This window comes from Thamnophis elegans, chromosome 12, assembly GCF_009769535.1.
Source record: "Thamnophis elegans isolate rThaEle1 chromosome 12, rThaEle1.pri, whole genome shotgun sequence".
Lineage (NCBI taxonomy): Eukaryota > Metazoa > Chordata > Lepidosauria > Squamata > Colubridae > Thamnophis > Thamnophis elegans.
In genome coordinates, this window is record NC_045552.1 from 9,240,390 (window position 1) to 9,249,400 (window position 9,011).

The following is a 9,011-nucleotide window of genomic DNA, read 5'->3' on the forward strand; positions in this document are numbered from 1 at the left end:
ACAGCAGCATGTACAGTATGCACTTTACCATTAAGCTACAAATTCCCCCCCCTCTCTCTCTGTGTAGACAAGGTATCAGCCCAGCATATTTTTTAAGCTGTTGTCCTTTAGTTAAAATAATGTTTTTACTTATTGATTAAAATTAAATGTCACCCATCTCACTAGCAGCTCACCGTACCATAGGTAATAGTATAAAGCAAAAAGATTAAATATTGGGCATTTAATTATTAAAATGAACCAGAAAATGGACAAAGACAACCAATGCCTAGGTGAGAGGAGGTAGGATCTTCTGCTAACCACCAGAATGGGAAGCCGCCATTGGGGGTCTAAAGTCAGTTGGCAAAGAAAGGTTTTCAGACCCTTTCAGAAGGCCAAAAAGTTTGGGCGGACCACACTTTGAGGGTGAATTAAATGGTTGGACTGACGATGCCACCATGTCATTTTTTCCCCCCTGCAATCATCCTACTATGTAGTAGGATTTACTATGTAGTAAATTTTATTTCAGATGAGGTAATGTGTATCATACCAAGGGTCCCTTCCCCAATGCACTATGAAGATCACTTTGTCTATTCCAGTGTTTCTCAATCCTGGTAGCTTTAAATGTGTAACACGCAGTGGTGCAATTCAATCGGTTCTAACCGGTTTGGGCAAACTGGTAGCAGTGGTGGTGGGAGGTTCCACCCACCCGCCTGGACGTCATCATGTCCCGTTTTTGACACTCTATTCGTGCACGGAAGGTCCTGCATGCACGCTCACATCTGCAAACTATTAGCGAAAGTACGTTGAGTTCAGCCCTGGTAACACACCTGAGATTTGCCACAGCTGAAAAACACTGGTCTACAGGTTTTGGAGGTAACAAAAGTGGAATCCAACCCACACCAGCACAGAAATGGCAGGCTTTTCACCTAGTTGTATTCTAGGGCAATATTTAGGACCACAATCTGCAACAACATCAGCATCAAAACTGGTCTTCAAACAGGCAACCCAAACAAGTGATGCTTGTGCAATTGAGATTTATTTGATTTTATTTCACAAAGTTTTTCCCACACCAAGGACAGAAAACTATTCTGCTACAGAAAACCATTAAAATCAAGTCATGTATTGTATCTACTAGACGCCACCACCACCACCACCAAGCACTGAGTAGACAATCTTGTTCCTGTTGTAGAGACGAAGAATGCTGTTTCAGTATATTCAGATATTTCCATCAATTCCGTTATTCCAGCCTTGGGGTCTCTTTGGTTTCAGGTGGAAATGAAGTGAGAGAAAGGGAAAGAATTACTAAATGAAATGAAAAGATATTTGCTGGGGTGATTATAGGAGGAGAGCTGTGTTGCGGTCACCAAGATACACAAACAACTTGCCAGAACTGTAAGTCAAGTTTGGTCTCCAAGAAAGATTTCCTGGGGTCCTCGGGTGATAGAGGAGAAATGATGTATATTGAAAGACATAAATGAGAAATGATCTATATTGTGTGATGATGTCATGACATGCATAGGATTATAATCCCCATTATTCCTCTCCCCATGGACAGTCATGCACCCACTTTGGGGGACAGTCATGTCCCAAAAACTTATGTTGGCTCTTAGAATGATATTTTCAAATGGAGGAGAAAAGTGGGGAAAGGGGGAGAAATTATGGTTTGGAACCTTAGAAATGATACCTTTCTGTCAACCCCATAAGCATCACACTTTTTTTGTAGATAAAGGTAAAAGTTCCCCTCGCACATATGTGCTAGTCGTTCCCAGCTCTAGGGGGCAGTGCTCATCTCTGTTTCAAAGCCAAAGAGCCAGTGCTATCTGAAGATGTCTCCATGGTCATTATTCGGCATGAGTCACCAAAGACACATGGAACACTGTTTCCTTCCCACCAATGGTGGTTCCTATTTTTCTACTTGTATTTTTACATGCTTTCAAACTACTGGTTTGGCAGAAGCTGGGATGAGTAATCGGAGCTCACTCCCTTATGTGGCACTAGGGATTTGAACCGCCGAACTGCCGACCTTTCTGATTGACAAGCTCAGTGTCTTAGCCATTGAGCCATCACGTCCCATCTTTTCTGTAGATAGAACTTACCTATTTTTTATTCGGTTTTGGCTAGGAGAAAAAAAAATATGCATGTAAGTTCTTAGTTACTTTTCCTTTCTTGTAAATAATAAGCACATTGTCTCACTGTTTGGATGAAAGTCATGCAAAGGCCAGCTTCACATGAGTTGCTTAACCACATCAGCAATAATTCCAGCAGCTGCATTTTCACTTCATAGGGTCCTTAGCTAACAAACATTCACTTTAGTTAGGCTCTCTGTAGCTTCATTTGTTGCCCAAATCTAGTTTAACATATGGCTCAATTCTCTCTGTAAATAGATAAGATTCCATACATTATGGAGGCCATGATGTGGGTAGAATGAATGTGTGCCGAAACACACATTTCCTGTGTTTGACAATTGCTGCCTAACAAATTTGGCTGGTCAACCTTATTTTTAAAATCTATTCAGGTTTCTGACAAGATTGTTGGGATGGCTTACATAATATGAGATCACTAGAGAACAAATGGGCAATTGGTGGCATTCCAGATATGGAACTCTCGTCAACCTCAAAGAATATGGTCAGTACAATAAGGGACCCATTTTGGGAACAAAAGAAAGCCCAGGTTGGGGAACGATCATTCTAGAGAAGGCCTATTTATGTGGTTGCTACCAATTTTGTGGCAATGAATGAATGAATGAGTGAATGAATGAATGAGTTTATATTTTATGGTAGTACAAGATTTATTGGGAAGAAACTTATGCTTAAATCACATATTCAAATGCCATTTTTTTCCGTTTTCCAATTCAGCTTCACCAGATCCTCTCTCTTACCCCACTTCCACCTTCTCCATCTCTTTCTATTGGAAGTAACACAAAAGAGGGAGAAGGCTGGAATGATTACATATGCAGATTTGTCTCTCAATCGCGATCTCCTCTACATGATTTTTAATGCAGCTGTTCAGTCCCAAGAGGGAATATTCACTTCAAATTGGCAAATCTAGATCTATTTTTAGAAGGTCAATTATTAGAAATGAAGGTAAAAATGGGCCAGATGCTTTGGCCCTCATTCTTCTTGTTATTCTCTGGCGATTTCTTCTTTCTGAATAAAGTGGTTGAAGTATGTTGGATATGGTCTTTGGGAAGAAATGAGGACTCAACAGTGGGTAAAGACTTCTTTTGCATCATATCCCTGGGACAGTCTCATCATGAAATAATGCTTTCCACTTCATTTCCTCTATACCATTGGTGTCAAACTTGATTTCACTAAGGGCCGCATTAGAATTGTGTTTGACCTCGGGGGGGGGGGGGGGCAGAGTGGGTGTGGCCTGAATGGGCATGGTCATGGTAACCATAGCCAGCTCAATATCCTGCTAGTGGAAACAGCACTTGGGAGGGCCAGCAGAGACACCGTGAGCCAGTCTGTCACTGTTTTCAGGGCAGCCATGCAGGCCAGATTTAAGTACCCCATGAGTAGGATACGGGCTGTGGGCCTTGAGTTTGACACGCCTGTTCTACACCCGTTCTCTCCTCTACCTCTTTCGGGTCTAAATAATTTAGAAAATGAAAAAATACACAAGGTTGCATATACAGTTTTAACTTTCCACCAGTATCTCCTCTAAATGATTTCCATGCAACCTCTTAATCCGAAGATGGGGTAATTGCCCCTGCCTGGCAGATGGATCAATTTTCAATTATCAGCAGGATAAAAAAATTATCCTGCTTGTAAGTATAGTTTTATCTTTCCACCAGGATCTTTACCAGTATATCGCATGCAACCTCTCAGTCCCAAGAGAGAGAAGTTACCCCCGCTAGGCTGATGGATCAATTTTCTATTGTCAGCCACTGGAAAGGAAGGTAGAAAGAGAACAAATAATGTGGCTCTGCCTGCTGTGATTATTCTCTGGGCACTGCTGAGATGCTTTTGGTGAAGGAGGGAAAAGGATAGGAGAAATACTACATCAGACTGGAGAAGAATATGAAAAAAGGAATGGCAGAAGATAAATGAAAGCTACTTACCATCTGTCCTACTCCTGGCATGCCCTAAAAGGCAAACAAAAGAGAACTATCTTAATCTGCTACAATATCACCCATGATTTCTCCAACCACACTATCACTATCCCAATAGAAACATATATATTCAAGTATTCTGAGATATATTTTCCTTCCTCCTTTCAGTATTCTTAACATTCATAAAATGAAAATATCCACATAGAATATTCTTGCCTTTAATTTTTGCTTGTGTTAGCTTTATAGATTAATATAAATTGTCTATCATTATCCCAATAGAAACATATATATATATATGTGTGTGTGTGTGTGTGAGTGTGTGTGTATACACACACACACACACACATATATATATATATATATGTATGTATGTATGTATGTATGTATGTATGTATGTATGTATTTATGTATGTATGTATATATGTATATATGTATATATGTATATATGTATATATTAGATTTTTACAACCCGTGGTAAGCCCCAATCATGGGAGGAAGCTAACTGCTCTCATCATCTGTCAATCGGCTCGTCACAAGAGTCCATCACGACAGAAATAAAAAAACCCAATATTTTTATTGTTGCCTTTGTTATATTTGTGGTTTTTTTGTTTTTTTTCTGCTGATAAATAAATAAAGGGAGACTAGTACAGATCTATTTCAAGCTATTTAGCTCTCATCAGCTAGCCATACCCTTACTGGGATTAGAACCTGTGCTATACTGCCCAGGTTCAAATCCCAGTAAGGGTATGGCTAGCTGATGAGAGCTAAATAGCTTGAAATAGATCTATACTAGTCTCCCTTTATTTACACACACACACACACACACACACACACACACACACACACACACACACACACACACACACACACACATATATATATATATATATATATATATATATATATATATATATATATATATATATATATTGTTGGATATGGTATTTGGGAAGCAATGAGGACTCAACAGCGGGTAAAGACTTCATTTGCATCATATCCCTGGGACAGTCTCATCATGAAATAATGCTTTCCACTTCACTTCCTCTATACCATTGGTGTCAAACTTGATTTCATTGAGGGCCGCATCAGAATTGTGTTTGACCTCGGGGGGAGGGTAGTGGGTGTGCCCTGAATGGGCGTGGTAACTATAGCCAGCTCAATGTCCTGCAGCCCTCTGCTAGTGAAAACGGGCCTTGGGTGAGCTGGTAGAGGCAATGTGTCCCAAATCCTTCAGGCCAGATTAAAGTAGCCCATGGGCCAGATATGGGCTGTGGGCCTTGAGTTTGACACACCTGTTCTACACCCGTTCTCTCCACCAATCTCTACCTCCTCTACCTCCTTCGGGTCTAAATAATTTAGAAAATGAAAAAATACACAAGGTTGCATATAAAGTTTTAACTCTCCACCAGTATCTCCTCTGTATGATTGCCATGCAACCTCTCAATCCGAAGACGGGGTAATTGCCCCCGCCTGGCAGATGGATCAATTTTCAATTATCAGCAGGATAAAAAAATTATCCTGCTTGTATGTATAGTTTTATCTTTCCACCAGGATCTCTACCAGTATTTCGCATGAAACTTCTCAGTCCCAAGAGAGAGAAGTTACCCCCGCTAGGCTGATGGATCAATTTTCAATTGTCAGCTATTGGAAAGGAAGGTAGAAACAGAACAAATAATGTGGCTCTGCCTGCTGTGATTATTCTCTGGGCACTGCTGAGATGCTTTTGGTGAAGGAAGGAAATGGATAGAAGAAATACTACATCAGACTGGAGAAGAATTTGAAGAAAGGAATGGCAGAAGATAAATGAAAGCTACTTACTGGCTGTACTCCTCCTGGCATTGCCTAAAAGGGAAACAAAAGAGAACTATCTTAATCTGCTACCATACCACCCATGATTTCTCCAACCACACTATCACTATCCCATTAGACACATATATATTCAAGTATTCTGAGATATATTTCCATCCTCCTTTCAGTATTCTTAACATTCATACAATGAAAATATCCACATAGAATATTCTTGCCTTTAATTTTTGCTTGTGTTAGCTTTATAGATTGACATAAATTGTCTATCACTATCCCAATAGAAACATACATATATATGTATGTCCCAGGGATATGATGCAAAAGAAGTTTTTACCCAGTGTTGAGTCCTCATAGCTTCCCAAATACCATAGCCAACATAGTTTGTGTGTGTGTGTGTGTGTGTGTGTGTGTGTGTATGTGTGTGTGTATGTATGTAAAGAAATATGTTTAGAAATACTACATCAGACTGGAGCAGAATATGAAGAAAGGAATGGCAGAAGATAAATGAAAGCTACTTACCATCTGTACTCCTGGCATTGCCTAAAAGAGAAACAAAAGACAACTATCTTAATCTGCTACAATACCACCCATGATTTCTCCAAGCACCCTATCACTATCCCAATAGAAACATATATATTCAAGTATTCTGAGATATATTTTCCTTCCTCCTTTCAGTATTCTTTACATTCATACAATGAAAATGTCCACATAGAATATTCTTGCCTTTAATTTTTGCTTGTGTTAGCTTTATAGATTTTCATACAACACCAAGAGAAAGAAACAAAATACTTCAATTTGGCATCAAATCAGTGGTGGGTCTCAAAACTTTTTGGAACCTACTCTTCTTTCCCTTCCTTCCTTCCTTCCTTCCTTCCTTCCTTCCTTCCTTCCTTCCTTCCTTCCTTCCTTCCTTCCTTCCTTCCTTCCTTCCTTCCTTCATGTCTCTCTCTCTAACTTAATTTCTCTTTCTCATAATTTCTTTCTTTCTCTCATTCATACACACACCATTTCCCTCATGTCTGTCACTGACAGCTCTCAAAGAAAAGGAAGGACTCCTGCCTTGGGAAGGGGTTGGACTAGATTACCTCCATGTTTCCTGGCTGGCTGGGAATGTGGCAGCCATGGTCAATATGAGCCAGCTACTGAGCACCTAAATTACAGTCACAGGACTAATGGACGGTGTGATGGCCATAACTTTGATGACAGGTCTTGGGTCATTTTTTTAAGCACTGTCTTAACGTCAACCCATCATTATACAAATAGTATATAAATTCAGGTTCCCTATATGAATGTATCAGGCAGATGTCCAGATATAGATGGATAAAATATCTCTTTCCACTAATAACTTCACATTTCTCTTTTCCGTGCAAGTGAAATGATCAGCATATTTTTGGCCAGTTAGAAATGAAAACTAATGTAACTCTTTCCTTCTCCAAAGTCTCCCTCAGTTTCTTTCTGAAAAGAAAGAGTCTGACCAGTGGTGAGTTCCTACCGGTTTGGACCGGTTCAGACTGGTTCGGACCGGTTCGGCCAAACTGGTAGTGGTTTGGTGGCCTGGGTCTCCAGAACTGGCAGCGACCCTGGCCTGCCACACCCCTAAACCGGTTCTCCTTTTCCATTCAAGTGATATGATCGGGATATTATTGGCCAGATAGCAGTGAAAACTAATGTAACTCTTTCCTTCCCCAAAGTCTCCTTCAGTTTCTTTCTGTAAAGAGAGAACATGACGTAAAGTAACCCATGCCGTATAGGTTTTTTATGGTAATAACCAACTCCTTCAATTGCACCAGGAACCAAACCAGCAGCAAGTGCAGTTCATGAAGCAGTGGTGTAACATGGGACATTCTAGGGGTCCCAGTAACTACTATACTGTTGTACTCTGCACCTGCTGTGGCTTCTGAAAGCTTAAGTTTAATCCAATTTAGAGCGCATTGTGGTAGTATAAATGTGAGATGACCATGGCTAGAGTGACCACAGTGACTCCTGATCAGGGATAATAGTAACTGGCACATAACACAAAATTGTACAAAGGCTCTCCTAGCTCCAGACTGCCACCAAGTCCAGGAGAACCCCAAGTTATGGGCTGGGTCTGTCTGGGGTACTGCAACCTCATCCAAAATTAAGGAAGTCCCAGATATTGCAAATCCATGCACCACAAAACTCCAGGTTATGGGTGGGTTGACAGGTGGCTGCACTGACAGTGTTAAGGATCCTGCCCACTCGGTCCAACAGGACTGAACTGTTCCCAGATAATTGGTCAGGACCTTCCCCCAGACATCTCACATGGACGTTCACCATGCTTGGGTTCCAACTGGGAACAAAGGTAATCAACTTTGATCATGAGGTGAGATTATTCTTTGGGGACTGTAGAGATGCTTTAGGTAGGTAGAGGAAAGAATAAATGGGGTGCTTGTTCAGATGGAAGAATATTCAGAACAGCACAAAATAAAACAAAAGCTACTTACCATTCCAGGTAAGCTCTAAAAAGGAAACAAAAGAAAACTATTGTCATAACACTCATGATTTCTCCAACCACATCATTTCCATCTTTAGTGTAATATATATGAATTCCTTCATTGCCCAAATAAAACATGTGTTCTTTCACACAATGTACAGTAATAGCGACCAAACAGATGCAGATTTATTAAATGTTTTGAGAGAGAGAAAATCCCTTCTTAATATTGTTTCATATTCTCACAACCACAATATGGAACTTTTTTGGTGACTCTTTTTTTATCACAGCCTTTAAACAAAACTTTCTCCCATTGAATTTGCTTGTTGCAAGCTAGGTGGGAAAGTTGCAGCCATGATCAAAATGATCCAGTTACTGAGCACCTAAATTACAGTCACAGGACTAATGGACAGTGTGATGGCCATAAATTTGAGGACAGGTCATGGGTCACTTTTTTCAGCACGATCTTAACCTCAATCCATCATTATACAAATAGTCATAAATTCAGGTTCCCTATATGCATGTATCAGGCAGATGTCCAGATATAGATGGATAAAATATCTCTCTCCACTAATAACTTCACATTTCTCTTTTCCGTTTAAGTGAAATGATCAGCATATTATTGGCCAGTTAGAAATGAAAACTAACGTAACTCTTTCCTTCCCCAAAGTCTCCTTCAGTTTCTTTCTGAAAAGAAAGAGCCTGACCAGTGGTGGGTTC

General features: G+C 40.2%; 1 long non-coding RNA gene across 1 annotated transcript; it reads right to left on the reverse strand.

Annotated features, from left to right (window-relative positions):
* Window positions 1–1,022: 1,022 nt before the first annotated feature.
* Window positions 1,023–8,320, reverse strand: LOC116515188. The gene is made up of 6 exons (XR_004256216.1): window positions 8,305–8,320; window positions 6,359–6,379; window positions 5,852–5,875; window positions 4,043–4,066; window positions 2,076–2,096; window positions 1,023–1,236 (listed from the first exon to the last, which is right to left on the reverse strand). It is a non-coding gene; the product is annotated as an uncharacterized LOC116515188 (long non-coding RNA).
* Window positions 8,321–9,011: the final 691 nt, after the last annotated feature.